This window comes from Salmo salar, chromosome 25, assembly GCF_965601325.2.
Source record: "Salmo salar chromosome 25, fSalSal1, whole genome shotgun sequence".
NCBI classification, from domain to species: Eukaryota; Metazoa; Chordata; class Actinopteri; order Salmoniformes; family Salmonidae; genus Salmo; species Salmo salar.
Genome location: NC_138315.1, coordinates 11,496,055 through 11,517,949, shown reverse-complemented (window position 1 = coordinate 11,517,949; position 21,895 = coordinate 11,496,055). Strand labels below are relative to the sequence as shown.

The 21,895-nt window shown below is 44.5% G+C and overlaps 1 long non-coding RNA gene across 2 annotated transcripts; it reads left to right on the top strand.

Annotated features, from left to right (window-relative positions):
- Positions 1-6,627: 6,627 nt before the first annotated feature.
- On the top strand, positions 6,628-8,827 carry LOC145864019 (uncharacterized). Of its 2 annotated transcripts, none has more exons than XR_014382611.1 (3): positions 6,628-7,896; positions 8,209-8,414; positions 8,612-8,827. It is a non-coding gene; the product is annotated as an uncharacterized LOC145864019 (long non-coding RNA). The 2 variants fall into 2 exon arrangements; XR_014382612.1 differs by having other exon boundaries at positions 6,629-7,896; positions 8,235-8,414.
- Positions 8,828-21,895: the final 13,068 nt, after the last annotated feature.

The following is a 21,895-nucleotide window of genomic DNA, read 5'->3' as shown; positions in this document are numbered from 1 at the left end:
CCCTGTGCTGTGAATGGGCCTAATGATTCTTCTTGTGTAGAAAAAGTCTTTCTGAAAGCTTCCAGAATGCATGTTTAAATAGTTATGATTAAAGAAAGCCCTAAAAATGTGAACAATAGACCCACTATAGCAACAAAGGGTGTCCTTATCTTAGGAAGGCACCTTCAGAAACTTCCTACTTGGGTGTGGGGTGACTGACTGGATTGGCTTTAGGAAAGTTCATCCAGGGGCATCATTGGTCATTATATCCTGGTTAGCAGGACCGTTGCAGTATCTGAATCACCTGTCTGTCAGAAATAAAACTAATTTGTGTAGTTATGTTTTTTTATCTTCTTAAACAAACATATTAATTGTACTTTATTCAGACAGTTGTACCACACCAAGTGGAGACGGGTAGGTGTAAGAAAAAGTAGGAAGGAAAGACCTGGGGATTAAAGCCAGGGCTCCGGTGGGGAGAAGCATATGTGTAGTTAGAACTGGGGAGTGTTCACTGCTACACCGCAGACTCCGCATGTGAAGTTCAGTCTTGTCAAGTGTGCAGATTCTCCCCCGCCCAAAAAATAAACAGTATAAATCTAATAAAATGTTATTTGTCACAGGCGTCCGAATACAACAGGTGTAGACTTGCTTGCTTACGAGCCCTTCCCAACAAAGCAGTTAAAAAATAATAGTAAAAATAAAATAGTAACACAAGAGGAATAAAATACACAAGAATTGAGCTATACAGGGAGTACCAGTACCAGATCAATGTGCAGAGGTATGAGGTATTTGAGGTAGGTATTACATGAAGGCAGGGCAAAATGACTAGGCATCAGGATAGATTATAATGCAGTGGCTTGCAAAAGTATTCACCCCCCTTGGCATTTTTCCTATTTGGTTGCCTTACAAACTGGAATTAAAATAGATTTTGGGGGGATTTGTATCATTTGATTTAAACAACATGCCTACCACTTTGAAGATGCAAATTATGTTTTATTGTGAAACAAACAAGAAATAAGACCAAAAAAAATGAAAACTTGAGCATGCATAACTATTCACCCCCCAAAGTCAATAAGCTTGGCACATCTAGCCACTGGGATTTTTGCCCATTCTTCAAGGCAAAAGTGCTCCAGCTCCCTGAAGTTGGATGGGTTCCGCTGGTGTACAGCAATCTTTAAGTCACACCACAGATTCTGAATTGGATTGAGGTCTGAGCTTTGACTAGGACATTCAAAGCCATTTAAATGTTTCCCCTTAAACCATTTGAGTGTTGCTTTAGCAGTATGCTTAGGGTCATTGTCCTGCTGGAAGGTGAACCTCCATCCCAGTCTCAAATCTCTGGAAGACTGAAACAGGTTTCCCTCAAGAATTTCCCTGTATTTAGCATCATCCATCATTCCTTCAATTCTGACCAGTTTCCCAGTCCCTGCCAATGAAAAACATCCCCACAGCATGATGCTGCCACCACATGCTTCACTGTGGGGATGGTGATCACGGGATGATGAGAGGTGTTGGGTTTACACTTAAATTGACACTTAAATTGCACACAGGTGGACTTTATTGAACTAATTATGTGACTTCTGAAGGTAATTGCTTGCACCAGATCTTATTTAGGGGCTCCATAGCAAAGGGGGTGAATACATACTGTATGCACGCACCACTTTTCCATATATATATATATTTATTTTTAAACAACTTATTTTTTTCACTTCACTTCACCAATTTGGGCTATTTTGTGTATGTCCATTACATGATATCCAAATAAAAATCTATTTAAATGACAGGTTGTAATGCTACAAAATAGGAAAAACGCCAAGGGGGATGAATACTTTTGCAAGGCAGTGTATTAGTATAATAAAGAACAGAGTAGCAGCAGCATATGATGAGTGTAAAAGTTTGTGCCTGCGTGTGTGTGCGTGTGTGTGTGTTTGTGTTGTGTATGTGTGTGGGTTTTGTGTGACAGTGTAATGTGTGTGAGTGTGTTTATAGTGTGTATGTCACAGAAAATGTCGTCTTGTTGAAGGGAGGACCAATACGCAGCGGGAATGTGGATGCTCATCTTTTAATTACTTTAGAATAAAGCATTCACGGGAAAAAACAAGAAACACGACAGTACAACAGTCTTGCAGGCTATACTAAACGCAGTGCAAAAACAACTTCCCACAAAACACAAAGACAAACACACCCTACTATATAGGACTCCCAATCAAAGGCAACTCAACACACCTGCCTTCAATTGGGAGTCCAACCCCAATTAACTATACATAGAACCACAGACATAGACCAGTGACAAACCCCATACACATACATCAACTCCCCTCTGCCACATCCTGACCAAACTACAATAACCAAATATCCTCTATACTGGTCAGGACGTGACAGTACCCCCCCCTCAAAGGTGCAGACCCCGGAATGCACCTACACAAAACACAGAAAAACCCCCCAAAACAACAACAAAAAAATCCCCTAAACAACAAGGGAGGGAAGGGAGGGTGGCTGCCGTCAACGACGGCACTGTGCTACACCCCCCCTCCCCAACCCACCTATATAGGAGGCGGCTCAGGTGCGGGACATGGACCTCGCTCCACTTTCGGCGTCGCCCACTTAGGTGGCGTCGATGGCTGGGCCGGAGGACAGGCGGGCCACTCGGGCTTGGCCGGAGGGCAGGCGGGCCACTCGGGCTGGGCCGGAGGGCAGGCGGGTCACTCGGGCTGGGCCGGAGGGCAGGCGGGCCACTCGGGCTGGGCCGGAGGGCAGGCGGGCCACTCGGGCTGGGCCGGAGGGCAGGCGGGCCACTCGGGCTGGGCCGGAGGGCAGGCCGGCCACTCTGGCAGCCCCGGGCAGTCGGGCCACTCTGGCAGCTCCGGCTCAGGATTCACCAGGCTGGGGAGACATGAAGGAGGCCTGGCTCTGGGCGCAGGCCCTGGACTCACCAGGCTGGGGAGACCCGCTGGAGGCCTGGTTTGAGGAGGTGGCACAGGAGAGACCAGGGTGGAGGGATCCACCGGAGGACTGGTCCTTGGAGGAGGCACAGGCTTGACCAGGATGAGGAGACCCACTGGAGGACTGGTCCGTGGAGGAGACACGGGCTTGACCAGGATAGGGAGACCCACTGGAGGACTGGTCCGTGGAGGAGGCACGGGCTTGACCAGGATAGGGAGACCCACTGGAGGACTGGTCCGTGGAGGAGGCACGGGCTTGACCAGGATAGGGAGACCCACTGGAGGACTGGTCCGTGGAGGAGGCACTGGTTTGACCAGGATGGGAAGACATGCAGGAGGCCTGGTTATGGGCGTAGGCACAGGACGTGCAGGGCTGGGAAGACATGCAGGAGGCCTGTTTCTGGGCGCAGGCACAGTCTTCACCAGACAACGAGCACGCACCTCAGGACGAGTATGGAGAGCTGCCTCAGGTGAAATCATTTCATCGACACACTCCGTAGGGCGAATGCCGTGCCTTATGCACCAAACTAGCAGCTCTCTCATCTCTCTCTCCTTTAATCTTCCCATTAATTCCTTCACAGTCTCTGCCTCGTACCCCTCGCTCACCTCCAATGTCAGCCTGGCTGGCTCTGGTTCCGACCTCGGCTCCGCCGACTGTCCCGTGTGCCCCCCCCAAAAAAAATTATTGGGGCTGCCTCTCGTGCTCGTTGCGCTCTCTCTCCTCATAGAATCGCCTCTCCGCTCTCGCCGCTTCAATCTCCCACTGCGGGAGGCGATAATCCCCAGCCTGAGTCCATGGTCCCTCTCCGTCCAGGATTTGTTCCCATGTCCACGAGTCCATAACGCTGTACTCCTGTTGCTCCTTCCTCCTCCGCCGCTTGGTCCTGGTTTGGTGGGTAGTTCTGTCACAGAAAATTTTGTTTTGTTGAAGGGAGGACCAATACGCAGCGGGAATGTGGATGCTCATCTTTTAATTACTTTAGAATAAAGCATACACGGGAAAAAACAAGAAACACGACAGTACAACAGTCTTGCAGGCTATACTAAACGCAGTGCAAAAACAACTACCCACAAAACACAAAGACAAACACACCCTACTATATAGGACTCCCAATCAAAGGCAACTCAACACACCTGCCTTCAATTGGGAGTCCAACCCCAATTAACTATATATAGAACCACAGACATAGACCAGTGACAAACCCCATACACATACATCAACTCCCCTCTGCCACATCCTGACCAAACTACAATAACCAAATATCCTCTATACTGGTCAGGACGTGACAGTGTATATATAGTATTGTGAGTGTGCATAGAATCAGCGCAAGAAAGGGTCAATGCAGATAGTTCAGATAACCATTAATTAACTATTTAGAAGTCTTATGGCTTGGGGGTAGAAGCTGTCTCTGAGCCTGTTGGTCCGAGAATAGATGCCCTAGTACCGTTTGCTGGATGATAGCAGAGTGAACAGTCTATAGCTTGGGTGGCTGGAGTCTGGAAATTTGTCGGGCTTTCCTCTGCAGTGGTGTAAAATACTTAAGTAAAAGTACTATAAAGTACTACTTAAGTAGTTTTTTGAGGTATCTGTACTTTACTTTACTATTTATATTTTTGACAACTTTTACTGTTACTCCAATACATTCCTAAAGAAAATTATGTACTTTTACTCCATACATTTTCCCTGACACCAAAAAGTAGGCCTACTCGTTACATTTTGAATGCTTAGCAGGACAGGAAAATTGTCCAATTCACGCACTTATCAAGAGAACATCCCTGTCATCCCTACAGCCTCTGATCTAGCGGACTCATTAAACACAAATGCTTAATTTTTTATTATGTTACAGTGTGCCCCTGGCTATCCTTTAATTAAAAAAAGAAAATCGTGCTGTCTGGAGGAATTTGAAACGATTTATACTTTTACCTTTGATACTTAAGATTATTTAAAACCAAATACTTTTACTCAAGTAGTATTTTACTTGGTGACTTTCCCTTTTACTTGAGTCATTTTCTATAAAAGTATCTTTACTTTTACTCAAGTATGACAATTGGGTACTTTTTCCACCACTGTTGCTCTGACACCGCCTGATATAGAGGTCCTGGATGACAGGGAACTCGGCCCCAGTGATGTACTAGGTTGTCCGTGTCAGCTCTGTAGCGCTTTGCAATCGAGGAGTGGTTCATTTGCCATACCAAGCAGTGATCGGCTATGGAGAGCGTAATCACACAGTCGTCCGGCATAGCTGGTGCTCTAATGCATGATTCAGTGTAGTTTGCATCGAAGCAAGCATAGAAGACATTTAGCTCATCTGGTAGGCTTGAGTCACTGGGCAGCTCGCAGCTGGGTTTCCCTTTGTAATCCATGATAGTTTGCAAGCCTTGCCACATCCAACGAGCATCAGAGCCAGTGTAGTAGGATTCGATCTTAGCCCTGTATTGACTCTTTGCCTGTTTGATGGTTTATCGCAGGGCGTAGCGGGATTTCTTATAAGCGTCTGGATTAGAGTCCCACTCGTTCAAAGCGGCAGCTCTAGCCTTTAGCTCAGTACAGATGTTGCCTGTAATCCATGGCTTCTGGTTGGAATATGTGCGTACGGTTACTGTGGGGATGACCTCGTCGATGCACTTATTAATGAAGCCTGTGACTGATGTGGTAAACTCCTCAATGCCATCGAATGAATCCCAGAACATATTCCAGTCTTTGCTAGCGAAACAGTCCTGGAGTTTAGCATCCAATTGAGATTTCGTCATCTGTGGATCTGTTGGGGCAGTATGCGAATTGGAGTGGATCCAGGGTGTCTGGGATGATGGTGTTGATGTGTGTTATGACCAGCCTTTCAAAGCACTTCATAATTACAGATGTAAGTGCCACAGGGCGAAAGTCATTTAGGCAGGTTTCCTTGGAGTTCTTATGTACAGGAACAACAGTGGTCAGCTTGAAACATTTTGGGATTACAGACTGGTACAAGGAGAGATTGAAAATGTCTGTGAAGACGCTTGCCAGTTAGTCTGCGCATGTTTTAAGAACACTGTATTCACTGTATTCTGCTGTTTTATGAACAACACCCTTTTTGTGTAAGATCTCTACATAGAGTAATACCACCCAAACTTGTGTAAACAAAAATAGGTTTTGGTTTCACCACCTGTTTAGGGTGAGGCCTGTCTATATAATGCTTAAAATCCAGTTCCTTGTTGCTGCTGGCTTTGGAACAGCCAGACAGACTCTTAGGCGATGTTTACAGCTCATTGGTAATAAACCTAACACACTCAGAGTAACTCATTGTTAAAAAGTATTTTATCATTGTATTTTTCTGTGCTAGCAGTTGCCTACATCAGAACAGGCAGTGAAAGTACAAGTGACGTGATGACTGTGTCCATCCTTTACTACATGCTTATAAGCTGTCATTAGCTTTTCTCATACAGAAATATCAATAGACCTGTATAAAGTCAGCAAACACAACTTTCTCTCTAAAGGCGGGTGAAACAGGAAGTGGTAGGTTTTAGAACATCTCTACCCTGCTGACGTGTGCCCTGACACGGGTTCACTCAGTAGTAGAAATTTGAAAAAAGGCACAAGCCAATAAAAATGTAAATGGGTAAAACTTCCCTTGGGGCTGTTGGGGAAATGCATATCCAATTGGCTCCGAGCCCAAGTACAAGCGACAAGAGCGGTTGAGAAACACATTGTTATGTTGTATAAGGGAAGGGTGTTTTTTTCTGTGTGCCCATGATATGCAACACGGGTTCCCTTTCCTTTGCTCCTAACGGCTAAATTGTGGTTTGCTGTGTGCAATAGCCTTAACAATAATCCAGAGAAGGCGCCAAGTCTTGTTTTTTGAGATCTCTGATACTGTATGTACAGTTTATACTATTTAAACAGACCTGATGCTCTAACCGTTTTGCATGTAGGCCTACACTTTTCAATGTAATCAGAAGTTTCAGTGGTTGATACAATCATTCTAAATGTAGTTCATTTTTTGTGCTCTATATGAGAACTGTTTTAGGTGTCAATGTTCAATGAAAGACGGGTGATTTAGCATATCATTCAATAGCTCCCCTTCAGTCTGAATGCTCCTCCTTCAGTGCTCCTCTTTCCATGGGCAGGGGGAGAGCTCTTTGCGGCACCTATTCATGACAGAAGGCACTGAAAGGGATCACCACAGGCTGCCTTTCAAGCTTTCACTGGTTTGAGACCATCCATTTGGCTTCGGTGGCTTTTAAAGGAGAAGGATGACCCCATCCAACGTATGGGCAGGTCAGCACTGCCTCACTGCCTTGATCTACCTGGATAAGAGGAACTATGGTCCAGATGACAGTAAATAAGGTTTATAGACAGTCTGAGTAGAACAAGTCATAAACCTGCTGTTAATCCAGATTGAATTCAAATCCACTGCATTAGCAATCAGTGAGATATCAACATGTGAATAAGCATCACTATTGAATAAACGTATATCTTTATTATTAATTATAATTATTACAGAATACGCCAAATGATGCTTTACTTATTGAAAAGGGAAGACATATGTTTCAGTAATATATAGAGGACAAAAATAGCTTATAAACATGCGGTGAACATGGATGAAAAACATCAGACAATTACCACATAGTTTTACATTATCCCCCTAGAGTTGATGCGTCAATTTAAATTATATAACCAAAAAAAAAACATCAAAATCAATCAGTTTAAGAGATATCAGTTTATTTGCACTGGATGCGTCCAATTCACCGCAGTGTCGCACTTCCGCATCTGTGGTAAAAGGTGGCAGAGCTAGCGTCTGTCTGTAGCGTCAGAACGGTTTGACCTACAAACTATTATGACCACTCTATGGAAATGGGAGACTCTAACGTGTCAGGAGACTCTCAAGTGAAGTCGGTACCATAGATGGGCCAACTTCTGTTTCGTAGTGTCCGAACTATTTGGGCTACAAATGAATGGGCTCTGCGACCCCACAAGCATCACAGGACTCATCTGAAGGTAAACGGTACTGGTTTAAAAATATGAATGGAAGTATGAAGGTAGTTTTGTGCCTATCCAAAAAAAGGGTTTAAATGTGTAAAAAAAATATATACACAACCGGTCAAAAGTTTTAGAAAACCTACTCTTTATTTTCACTCATTTCTACATTGTACAATAATAGTGAAGACATCAAAACTATGAAATAACATATATGGAATCATGTAGTAAGCAAAAAAGTGTTAAACAAATCAAAATATATTTTATATTTTATACTATTCAAAGTAGTATAAATTTTGCCTTGATGACAGCTTTTGGCATTCTCTCAACCAGCTTCACCTGGAATGCTTTTCCAACAGTCTTGAAGGAGTTCCCACATATGCTGAGTACTTGTTGGCTGCTTTTCCTTCACTCTGCGGTGCGACTCATCCCAAACCATCTCAATTTCGTTGAGGTCGGGGGATTGTGGAGGCCAGGTCATCTGATGCAGCACTTCATCACTCTCCTTCTTGGTAAAATAGCCCTTACACAGCCTGGAGGTGGGTTGCGTCATTGTCCTGTTGAAAAACAAATGATAGTTGTCACACCCTGATCTGTTTCACCTGTCTTTGTGCTTGTCTCCACCCCCTCCAGGTGCTGCCCATCTTCCTCATTATCCCCAGTGTATTTGTACCTGTGTTCTCTGTTTGTCTGTTGCCAGTTCATTTTGTTTCCCCGTGCTCCTGTCTTTCTCTAGTTCCAGTTTTGACCATTCTGCCTGCCCTGAGCCTGCCTGCCATTCTGTACCTTGTCACACCACCCTGGATTACTGACCTCGGCCTGCCCTGACCCTGAGCCTGCCTGCCGTTCTGTACCTTTCGGGGTCTGCTCTGGATTACTGACCACTGCCTGCCCTTGACCTGTCGTTTGCCTGCCCCCCCTGTTTTTGTAATAAACTTTTGTTACTTTGAAACTGTCTGCATCTGGGTCATTTGGGACAATAGTACCACTAAGCCCAAACCAGATTGGATGGTGTATCACTGCAGAATTCTGTGGTAGCCATGCTGGTTAAGTGTGCCTTGAATTCTAAATAAATCACTGATAGTGTCACCAGCAAAGCACCTCCACACCATCACACCTCCTCCTCCATGCTTTACGGTGGAAAATACACATGCGGATATCATCCATTCACCCACACCGCATCTCACAAAGACACGGCGGTTGGAACCAAAAATCGCAAATTTGGACTCCGGACCAAAGGGCAAATTTCCACTGGTCTAATGTCCATTGCTTGTGTTTCTTGGCCCAAGCAAGTCTCTTCTTCTTATTGGTGTCTTTTAGTAGTGGTTTCTTTGCAGCAATTCGACCATGAAGGCCTGATTCAAGCAGTCTCCTCTGAACAGTTGATGTTGAGAACTGTCTATTACTTGAACTCTGTGAAGCATTTATTTGGGCTGCAATTTCTGAGGCTGGTAACTCTAATGAACTTGTCCTCTGCAGCAGAGGTAACTGCATCTTCCTTTCCTGTGGCGGTCCTCATGAGACTCAGTTTTTACGACTGCACTTGAAGAAACTTTTAAAGTTCTTGAAATGTTCCGTATTTACTGACCTTCATGTTTTAAAGGAATGATGGACTGTTGTTTCGCTTTGCTTATTTGAGCTGTTCTTGCCATAATATGGACTTGGTCTTTTACCAAATAGGTCTATCTTCTGTATACCCACCTACTTTGTCAAAACACAACTGAAGGAAAGAAACTCCACAAATTAACTTTTAAGAAGGAACACCTGTTAATTTAAATGCATTCCAGGTGATTACCTCATGAAGTGAGTAGGTGTTCTAAAACTTTTGACCGGTTGTCACGTGTGTTCCCTCTCCGGTCTCTAGGTCACCAGGCTGCTCGTTATGGCGCACACCTGTCACCATCGTTACGCGCATTATGACACTCACATGGACTACATCACCTCCTTAATTACCTGCCCTATGATATGTCACTCCCGTTGGTTCCTTCCCCAGGTGTCATTGTTTCTATTTCATGTCTGTGTGCTGTTAGAGTTTCTTGTTTTGGATTATGGTCCGTTTATTTCTTAAAACGCTCACTCCCTGAACTTGCTTCCCGACTCTCAGCGCACATCGTTACACCGGTAGTGTGTATATATGTATTTCCAGATTTAAAAAAAAATATCTCCTAGATTTAGAAAATACACTTCAATACCTTGTATCTTATGATATATTTTTGGAATGCCATTTTTGCCATTTATGAATGTGTTATTCAATGTGTTTCTATGGGCTTTAGTAGTAACGGCCAAAATCAATATCATATCAAATCATTTTTTCATATTTTTTTAATACCTAAATGGGTCCTAAAATGCTAAATCAAATAACTAAATGAACCATAGTATGACCATTTTAAAACAATTCCATTTGTTATCTTAGCACCCAACCTCCCCCAACGTCTTAGACTCTAAGGAATTACATCACATCCTCATTAGCTTTGTAAATGTTACGTAGGTGGAGCATTTTTAACATCCTCTCGGCCAAGACACTTAAAGTTGCATAAAATCTGTCGCCTCTGGCATTTGCTTTTAGGCCTGATTTATATGACCACTCAACACATTAGGACTGATGACATTAACTATTTAACTCTGTATATGATCCTTTCTGTCAATGCATGATCCATTCAATGAGTAGATAATTGGAATATACTGTACTAAATCATGGATCTGTACAGAGGGACAAGTCCCAAACAGTAGCTAAGAACAAAGTACCGATGGATGGATATCAGTCCAGCCAGAGGGACACTTTTTACTACTCTCTGGTGCCTTGAAGTCTGAAAGACGACACCGAGGGGCCTTCTTGCAAATACACTGAACAAAAATATAAACACAACATGTTAAGTGTTTCATGAGCTGAAATAAAAGATCCCTGAAATGTTCTATATGCACAAACACCTTATTTCTCTCGAATTGTGTGCACAAATTTGTTTACATCCCTTGTAGAGAGCATTTCTCTTTTGCCAAGATAACCCATCCACCTGACAGGTGTGGCATATCAAAAATCTGATTAAACAGCATGATCATTACACAGGTGCACCTTGTGCTGTGGGACAATAAAAGGCCACTAAAAGGTGCACGTTTGTCACACAACACTATGCCACAGATGTCTTAAGTTTTGAGGGAGTGTGCAATTGGCATGCTGACTGCAGGAACGTCCACCAGAGCTGTTGCCAGAAAATGGAATGTTAATTTCTCTACCATAAACAGCCTCCAACGTCATTTTAGTGAATTTGGCAGTACGTCTAACCGGCCTCACAACTGCAGACCACGTGTATGGCATCGTGTGGGCGGGCGGTTTGCTGATGTCAACATTGTGAACAGAGTGCCCCATGGTGGCAGTGGGGTTATGGTATGTGCAGGCATAAGCTACAGACAACGAAGACAATTGCATTTTATCCCTTTGTTGGAAGTTGTTGTTTGCATATGTAACAGTGTAGGTTCTGTCCCTCTCTTCGCCCCAACCCGGGCTCGAACCAGGGACCCTTGCACACATCAACAACTGACACCCCACGAAGCATCGTTACCCATCGCGCCACAAAAGCCGCGGCCCTTGCAACGCAAGGGGCAACCCTACTTCAAGTCTCAGAGCGAGTGACGTCACCGATTGAAACGCTATTAGCGCGCACCACCGCTAACTAACTAGCCATTTCACATCGGTTACACATAGCTGTGTGTGTGTAGCCTGCAATCCTGTTTGTGCGATCGTTTTGTTTAATTTTGTGTTCAATAAAAGTCACTATGAGCACTCGACCCGCTGCGCCTTGGTCCACTACGTACAACAACCGTTACAGAACTTCCCACCAAGGGACACGTGAAAACAGGGTTACTTAAGTATGACTCTCAATCAGCAACAACGATGTACAGCTGTTCCTGATTGAGAGCCATACCAGGCCAACAAAGAAATACACAACATAGAAAAACATAGAAATACAAACAAGAACATTACCCCAAAACCCCGAAACACATAAATCAAACACCCCTCTTACATAAATACATATCCCATTAAACCCCGAACCACATAAAACAAATACCCCCTGCCACGTCCTGACCAAACTACAATAACCAATAACCCCTTATACTGGTCAGGACGTGACAGCTGTCTTGTGCTTCCAGGGTGCCAGTATAAATAGGTTGCCAGTTGGAGTTTATGTTTGAGTCGGAACAAAAGCAGTTACTCAGATTTATTATTGGTAGTGTTTGTTATTTTAGAAGATTTCGTGCCGGGAAGGTTGACGACGGATGTGACCATTAATTTAGGTGTCCTTTGTAGAAATCAAACTATTAGAAACACACAGGGGAATGATATAACACTTGATTGCTGTATTCCAGGGGAAAAAATCTGATTAAGGGAGTTTCCCATGAGAATATTAAAGTTGGTGGGTTTTAAAACAAAGTAACCAACACTCACTCCCCAGTGGTATAGTTTTGTCACCGTATAGTCTCTGTGGACATATCCTAAAAGATCTCACTCAGGGCCCGTGGGCTATGTATTCTACTGGCTTTAAGTTTATTTTCCCATAGTTTGAGGCACAATTGAATTATTTTCTTTCCAAAGACAGTTAAAGACTTAAGATCCCTTTGCTGATATGGAGTGTTTATTTTCCTTGCTTGCTTCCCGGAATCCTTTGAGGATTGTTTTTGAGTAAATAAAGATCAGGGCCCAGATTCACAAAACCTTCTTAAGAAGAAATGTCTTCTTAACTGCCATTTCTTCCCTTAACTATAGACCTATGAAGAAAGTTAAGCAAAGTTTATATTGCTCACAAAGGTTATTGGAAATGTTCTTTCACTATTTCTTATGTTTCTCCTTAAGAAAAAGTTCAGAAGAAATTTGATTCTTGGAAATAAAGTTATTGGATTTGTTCTTAATTCCAAGATAGCTAAACCCTTGTCGTGAAATCTGGGCAGTGAGAGCGTAAGCTCATGAAAGCAATTGAACACGATTCACTCACAAACTTCATCTGAAAGTTTCAGTATTGATTATTTTAAACCCAAGAACATGTTTTGGAACAGTAATCTCAGTACGAAATATGCTAACATGACTGCCATAGCTAGCTAAATCGGTTGCTTAGCAACAAACATTTTATGAAGATATTTAAGAAGTTTGTAAGAAGATATTTGAGAAGTTCGTGAAATCTTAAGATTTTGTTGAGGAATTGCACTTACGAATTATCTTATGAACTTATTTTTTTTGTTCTTCCGAAGCTTCTTAATTTTTGTGCAAGAAGTGTTTTGTGAATCTGGGCCCTCATGTAAATAATATATTTGGGTTTACCACTCATTGATCAGTGTCCTGTCTACCTTGTCTCTTTTTATGGAAAGCAAACATAGCCCTTTAATGAGTCAGAGCTTTTTCTTTGGTGGGGTAATTGTTTGGAGGTGCAATATGCAGAAGATAAAGCTCACTCAGTAATATTGGCAATATTTGTGTGAAATGTATTTTCTGAAGGAAATCTGTTTTTACTCAGATGTGAGGTGCAAGTATTTTGAGAAGGAAAATAGGACTGTCTGGAAGTTCGCCATAGATGCTTTGTTGAACTCTGCTTAATTAGACTTGTGAGTTTATTGTGGGGATGAAATGATCTTTTATCTAAAACTATCTTTCAACTTGAAGATAAGCAAGTTGACAACAACCACGTATAAACGGATACTGTATAGACTGATTGTCATCTTTCAAGGACCCGGACACTTGAATGTTTGCTTTGAGCTAAGGCAGTGCCAGAGAAATTTTCAGACCACAAGCTTTTCAAAATTCTCAGCAGCAGACGCTCTGGGTTCATCTACCTTGCTGTAAGAGCTGCGTACTTCAGTTATATTTGTCAGTGGTCATTTGTTTACTTTGGTCCTATATCAAGATAAGCCTTGAGTATTTGGTCATTTTTTTACATACAGTGGCAAGAAAAGTATGTGAACCCTTTGGAATTACCTGGATTTCTGCATAAATTGGTCATCAAATTTGATCTGTTCTTCATCTAAGTCACAACAATAGACAAACATAGTATACTTAAACTAATAACACACAAATTATTGTATTTTTCTTGTCTATATTGAATACATAATTTAAACATTCAGTGTTGGTTGGAAAAAGTATGTGAATCCCTAAGCTAATTGGAGTCAACTAACCTGTAGTCCAATCAATGAGACGAGATTGGAGATGTTGGTTAGAGCCCTATAAAACACTCACAAAATGTGAGTTTGCTATTCACAAGAAGCATTGCCTTATGTGAACCATGCCTCGAACAAAAGAGTTCTCAGAAGACCTAAGATTAAGAATTGTTGACTTGCATAAAGCTGGAAAGGGTTACAAAAATATCTCTAATAGCCTTGATGTTCATCAGTCTACGGTAAGACAAATAGTCCATACGCACGCACAGTCCAGTGCGAGTTATTCCAGCCCCTCGCAGATGCCGTGCTAGAGTGGGCATCCAGCCTGGTAGGAGGATGCCTGCGCGTCTGGTCGCCGGTACGCCTCCTAGGACCAGGCTACCCTACTCCCGCTCTACGCACGGCAACCATCAGGCCCCTGCACAGCCCAGTTCGCCCTGTACCAGCCCTCTGCACATACAGGGCTACTAGTTCCATCCAGCCAGGACGGGTTGTGCAAGAGGTGCGTTCAAGACCACCTGTGCGCCTCCATGGCCCGGTGTTTCCAGTTCCTGTCTCTCGTGCTGACCCGGAAGTGCGAACCCCTAGTCTGGCACGTCCAGTACCAGCACCACGCATCAAGCTTCCAGAGAGTCAGCCTAGTCCTACTCAGCCTGTTCCCGCTCCTCGCACTAGCCATGAGGTGCGTGTTCCCAAACTGGCACTTCCAGTACCAGCACCACGCATCAGGCTTCCAGTGCGTAATCCCAGTCCTTTCTCGGCCGATTCCTGCTCCCCACACTAGCCATGAGGTGCGTGTCTCCGGGCTGATACCTCCAGTACCAGCACCACGCATCAGGCTTCCAGTGTGTCAGCTCAGTCCAGAGTATCCGGCGACAGTGTCCAGTCCAGAGTATCCGGCGACAGTGTCCAGTCCAGAGTATCCGGCGACAGTGTCCAGTATCCGGCGACAGTGTCCAGTCCAGAGTATCCGGCGACAGTTCCCCGTCCAGAGTATCCGGCGACAGTTCCCCGTCCAGAGTATCTGGCGACAGTTCCCCGTCCAGAGTATCCGGCGACAGTTCCCCGTCCAGAGTATCCGGCGACAGTTCCCCGTCCAGAGTATCCGGCGACAGTTCCCCGTCCAGAGTATCCGGCGACAGTTCCCCGTCCAGAGTATCCGGCGACAGTTCCCCGTCCAGAGTATCCGGCGACAGTTCCCCGTCCAGAGTATCCGGCGACAGTTCCCCGTCCAGAGTATCCGGCGACAGTTCCCCGTCCAGAGTATCCGGCGACAGTACCCCGTCCAGAGTATCCGGCGACAGTACCCCGTCCAGAGTATCCGGCGACAGTACCCCGTCATGAGTATCCGGTAAGAGTATTAAGCCCGGAACCGAGTGAGACGGCCTACAGTTCGGAACCAAGGGAGACGACCCACTGTGCAGAACCGAGTGAGACGGCCTACAGTTCGGAACCAAAGGAGATGGCCCACTGTGCAGAACCGAGTGAGTCTGCCTGCGACCCGGAACCGAGTGAGTCTGCCTGCGACCCGGAACCGAGTGAGTCTGCCTGTGGTCCGGAACAGAATGAAGTTGACAATAACTGTGAATTGTGTGAGTCTGCTTACAGCTCAGAACTGAATGAGTCTGCCTACGACCCGGAACCGAGTGAATCTGCCTACGGTCCAGAGAAAAAAGAGTTTGCCTACAGTCTGGAGGACAGTAGGCCAGAACCAGAGCCACCTCCAGTATAGGTGGGTTGGGGAGGGGGGGGTGTAGCACAAGTGCCGTCGTTGACGGCAGCCACCCTCCCTTCCCTCCCTTTAACTAGGGGTTTATTTTTATTATTATTATATTTTTTTAGGTGCATCCGGGGTCTGCACCTTTGAGGGGGGTACTGTCATGTCCTGACCAGTTTAGGTATTATTTGTATTGTAGTTTGGTCAGGACGTGGAAGAGGGTATTTGTTTTGGTTGGTTCGGGGTGGTTGGTTGTGTTTAGGGTGTGTGATTTGTTAGTTCTGGGTGTTGGGTATGTTCTAGGTTGTAGAAAATACATTCTGTCTAGTTTAGTTTTTCTATGTTTGGGTGTGGACTCTCAAATGGAGGCAGGTGTTTCTATTTTCCTCTGATTGAGAGTCCTATATATAGGTATGTGTTTGGGGTTGTGTAACGGCTGTCTTCTGTGGAAATGGACCAAGGTGCAGCAGGTATGTGAATACTCATCTTTAATAAAAATAAAGGAGTAGAGCATCCACTTAACAATACAAACAAAATATAAGACAGGAACAGTTTTGCAGGCACACAATACGCAGTGCAAAAACAACTACCCACAAAACCAAGTGACAAACATACTCCTACATATATGACTCCCAATCAGGAACAACGATCCCCAGCTGTTCCTGATCAGGAGTCACAAGACCAACACAGAACAATCACACACACAAGACTGCCACGTCCTGACCCCAAAACTACAACAACAGCTCCATCTGCTGGTCAGGACGTGACAGGTTGTTAATTGTGGGTAGTTGTCTTTTGCACTGCTAGTAGTTTAGCCTGCGAAACTGTCTCCTGTCATGTTTTGTGCATTTCTTGTTTTTCCGTGGTCAACGTATTTAATAAATATTATGTTGAGCACGCAACCCGCTGCGTATTGGTCCACTTTCTCCGACAGTGATTTATCTTTATCAGACGATGAAGAACGTGACAGCATCATGGTTTGGGGCTGCTTTGCTGCCTCAGGGCCTGGACAGCTTGCTACCAGACAGAAAAAAAGAATTTCCAAGTTTATCAGGACATTTTGCAGGAGAATGTTAGGCTATCTGTCCGCCAATTGAAGCTCAACAGAAGTTGGGTGATGCAGCAGGACAACGACCCAAAACACAGAAGTAAATCAACAGAAGAAAATACGCCTTCTGGAGTGGCCCAGTCATAGTCCTGACCTCAACTCGATTAAGATGCTGTGGCATGACCTCGAGCAGTTCACACCAGACATCCCAAGAATATTGCTGAACTGAAACAGTTTTGTAAAGAGGAATGGTCCAAAATTCCTCCTGACTGTTGTGCCGGTCTGATCCGCAACTACAGAAAACATTTTCTTGAGGTTATTGCTGCCAAAGGAGGGTCAACCAGTTATTAAATCCAAGGGTTCACATACTTTTTCCACCCTGCACTGTGAATGTTTACACGGTGTGTTAAAGACATGAAAACGTATAATTGTTTGTTAGTTTAAGCAGACTGTGTTTGTCTATTGTTGTGACCTAGATGAAGAGATTGGCAGCGTAGCCTTGGACTAGTAACCAAAAGGTTGCAAGATTGAATCCCCGAGCTGACAAGGTACAAATCTGTCGTTCTGCCCCTGAACAAGGCAGTTAAGCCATCGTTGAAAATAAGAATTTGTTCTTAACTGACTTGCCTAGTTAAATAAAGGTAAAATAAAAAAAAGAGCCGATAGAATTGTATACCAATTTATGCAGAAATCCAGGTATTTCCAAAGGGTTCACATACCTTGTCTTGCCACTGTAGCTACTTCATACAGTATACATCTGTGTCATTCCCACAGTAGAAATATCTGTATCAAAACATTTGTGTGACTGTTTTAAGCACAATGCCCCAAAGGGGTCCTGTTTGGCAATGAATTGCACAGAAATTGTACATATGTAGTTACAGCCATTTTTTTTTTTGTTCATGAAAAAGTGGTTCATTTATATTTCACACTTATTTGTACAAAGGGTGATTGTTCAGAACAGGCTGCCCGCCAACTTACAGTTCCTCAGTGAAACCTCTGGACACTCATCATTCAATCATCGTTCACCTCTCCAACAGAGGTCACAGACGTCGGCTTTCACTCTTCCTTCAAATCAAATCAATGTCTGATCCATCATGGAGGCCCAGGGGCTAGTAGGAATCAATCTGCAGGGTGGTGTCTGTCCACCAGCTAGCTGCTTATATTTGGGACTGAGGCACGTGTGTCTGTATACTAATTGAATTATCAGGGGTAGTTTGCTCCCTTGGGATGTTTCCATCTGGTGTCATATGTATCTGACAGGATTAGGTTATAGATACATCAGAACATGCAGTTGTTGCTCTGTCTTAGTGGAGCTTCTCAGTGCATATCAGGAGTCACAGTCCTTAGACATTATGAAATGAGTGACATTATGATCCCAAGGGGATCTTTAATGTACACTACATGACTAAAAGTATGTGGACACCTGCTCATCGAACATCTCATTCCAACATCATGGGCATTAATATGGACTTGCCTCCACTCTTCTGGGAAGGCTTTCCACTAGATGTTGTAACATTGCTGCAGGGACTTGCTTCCATTCAGCCAAAAGAGCATTAGTGAGGTTGGGCAGTTCAGGGTTCTGCGCAGGCCAGTCAAGTTCTTCCACAGCAATCTCAACAAACCATTTCTGTATGGACCTTGCTTTTGTGCATGGGGCATTGTCATGCTGAAACTGGAAAGGGCCTTCCCCAAACTGTTGCCACAAAGTTGGTAGCACAGAATCATCTAGAATGTCATTGTATACTGTTGCGTTAAGATTTCCCTTCACTGGAACTAAGCAACACGAGAACCATGAAAAACAGCCCCAGACCATTATTCCCCCTGCACCAAACTTTACAGTTGGCACAATTCTTTCAGGCAGGTAGCGTTACCCTGGCATCCGCCAAACCCAGATTCGTCCGTCGGACTACTCCAGAGTCCAATGGCGGGGACCTTTACACCACTCCAGCCGATGCTTGGCATTGTGCATGGTGATCTTAGGCTTGTATGCGGCTGCTCAGCCATGGAAAACCATTTAATAAATCTCCCGACGTATAGGTATTGTGCTGATATTGCTTCCAGAGGCAGTTTGGAACTCGGTAGTGAGTGTTGCAACCGAGGACAGCGGATTTTTACGCACTTCAGCACTCAACAGTCCCATTCTTTGAGCTTGTTTTTTTTATTTTATTTTTTATTTCACCTTTATTTAACCAGGTAGACTAGTTGAGAACAAGTTCTCATTTGCAACTGCGACCTGCCAAGATAAAGCATAGCAATTCGACACATACAACAACACAGAGTTACACATGGAATAAACAAAACATACAGTCAATAATACAGTAGAAAAAATAAAACAAAAAAGTCTATATACAGTGAGTGCAAATGAGGTAAGATAAGGGAGTTAAGGCAATAAATAGGCCATGGTGGTGAAGTAATTACAATATAGCAATTAAACACTGGAATGGTAGATGTGCAGAAGATGAATGCGCAAGTAGAGATACTGGGGTGCAAAGGAGCAAGATAAATAAATAAATACAGTATGGGGATGAGGTAGATAGATGGGCTGTTTACAGATGGGCTATGTACAGATGCAGGGATCTGTGAGCTGCTCTGACAGCTGGTACTTAAAGCTAGTGAGGGAGATATGAGTCTCGAGCTTCAGTGATTTTTGCAGTTCGTTCCAGTCATTGGCAGCAGAGAACTGGAAGGAAAGGTGACCAAAGGAGGAATTGGCTTTGGGGGTGACCAGTGAGATATACCTGCTGGAGCGAGTGCTACGAGTGGGTGCTGCTATGGTGACCAGTGAGCTGAGATAAGGCGGGGCTTCACCTAGCAGAGACTTGTAGATAACCTGTAGCCAGTGGGTTTGGCGACGAGTATGAAGCGAGGGCCAACCAACGAGAGCGTACAGGTCGCAGTGGTGGGTAGTGTATGGCGCTTTGGTGACAAAACGAATAGACTGCATCCAATTTGTTGAGTAGAGTATTGGAAGCTATTTTGTAGATGACATCGCCGAAGTCGAGGATCGGTAGGATGGTCAGTTTTACGAGGGTATGTTTGGCAGCATGAGTGAAGGATGCTTTGTTGCGATATAGGAGGCCAATTCTAGATTTAATTTTGGATTGGAGATGCTTAATGTGAGTCTGAAAGGAGAGTTTACAGTCTAACCAGACACCTAGGTATTTGTAGTTGTCCATGTATTCTAAGTCAGAGCCGTCCAGAGTAGTGATGCTGGACGGGTGGGCAGGTGCGGGCAGTGATCGATTGAATAGCATGCATTTAGTTTTACTTGCATTTAAGAGCAGTTGGAGACCATGGAAGGAGAGTTGTATGGCATTGAAGCTCGTCTGGAGGTTAGTTAACACAGTGTCCAAAGAGGGGCCAGAAGTATACAGAATTGTGTCGTCTGCGTAGAGGTGGATCAGAGAATCACCAGCAGCAAGAGCGACATCATTGATGTATACAGAGAAGAGAGTCGGCCTGAGAATTGTACCCTGTGGCACCTCCATAGAGACTGCCAGAGGTCCGGACAACAGGCCCTCCGATTTGACACACTGAACTCTATCAGAGAAGTAGTTGGTAAACTAGGCGAGGCAATCATTTGAGAAACCAAGGCTGTCGAGTCTGCCAATAAGAATGTGGTGATTGACAGAGTCGAAAGCCTTGGCCAGTTCGATGAATACGGCTGCACAGTAATGTCTCTTATCGATGGCGGTTATGATGTCATTTAGGACCTTGAGCGTGGCTGAGGTGCACCCATGACCAGCTCTGAAACCAGATTGCATTGCGGAGAAGGTACGGTGGGATTCGAAATGGTCGGTAATCTGTTTGTTAACTTGGCTTTCGAAGACCTTAGAAAGACAGGGTAGGATCGATATAGGTCTGTAGCAGTTTGGGTCTAGAGTGTCACCCCCTTTGGAGAGGGGGATGACCGCGGCAGCTTTCCAATCTTTGGGAATCTCAGACGATACGAAAGAGAGGTCGAACAGGCTAGTAATAGGGGTTGCAACAATTTCGGCACATGATTTTAGAAAGAGAGGATCCAGATTGTCTAGCCTGGCTGATTTGTAGTGGTCCAGATTTTGCAGCTCTTTCAGAACATCAGCTATCTGGATTTGGGTGAAGGAGAAATGGTGGGGGCTTTGGCGGGTTGCTGTGGGGGGTGCCGGGGCAGTTGATTGGGGTAGGGGTAGCCAGGTGGGAAGCATGGCCAGCCGTAGAGAAATGCTTATTGAAATTCTCAATTATAGTGGATTTATCGGTGGTAACAGTGTTTCCTAGTCTCAGAGCAGTGGGCATCTGGGAAGAGGTGCTCTTATTCTCCATGGACTTTACAGTGTCCCAGAACTTTTTTGAGTTTGTACTACAGGATGCAAATTTTGGTTTGAAAAAGCTAGCCTTAGCTTTCCTAACTGCCTGTTTATATTTGTTCCTAACTTCCCTGAAAAGTTGCATATCACGGGGGCTATTCGATGCTAATGCAGAACCCCACAGGATGTTTTTGTGCTGGTCAAGGGCAGACAGGTCTGGAGTGAACCAAGGACTATATCTATTCCTAGTTCTACATTTTTTGAATGGGGCATGCATATTTAAGATGGTGAGGAAGGCACTTTTAATGAATAACTAGGCATCCTCTACTGACGGGATGAGGCATTCCAGGATACCCCGGCCAGGTCGATTAGAAAGGCCTGCTCGCAGAAGTGTTTTAGGGAGCGTTTGACAGTGATGAGGGTTGGTCGTTTGGTCACAGACCCATTACGGATGCAACCAATGAGGCAGTGATTGCTGAGATCTTGATTGAAAACAGCAGAGGTGTATTTGGAGGGCTAGTTAGTTAAGATGATATCTATGAGGGTTCCCATGTTTACGGATTTGGGGTTGTACCTGGTAGGTTCATTGATCATTTGTGTGTGATTGAGGGCATCAAGCTTAGATTGTAGGATGGCAGGGGTGTTAAGCATGTCCCAGTTTAGGTCACCTAGTAGCATGAGCTCAGAAGATAGATGGGGGGCATATGGTGTCGAGGGCACAGCTGGGGGCAGAGGGTGGTCTACAGCAAGCGGCAACAGTGAGAGACTTGTTTCTGGAAAGGTGAATTTTTAGAAGTAGAAGCTCGAATTGTTTGGGTCCAGACCTGG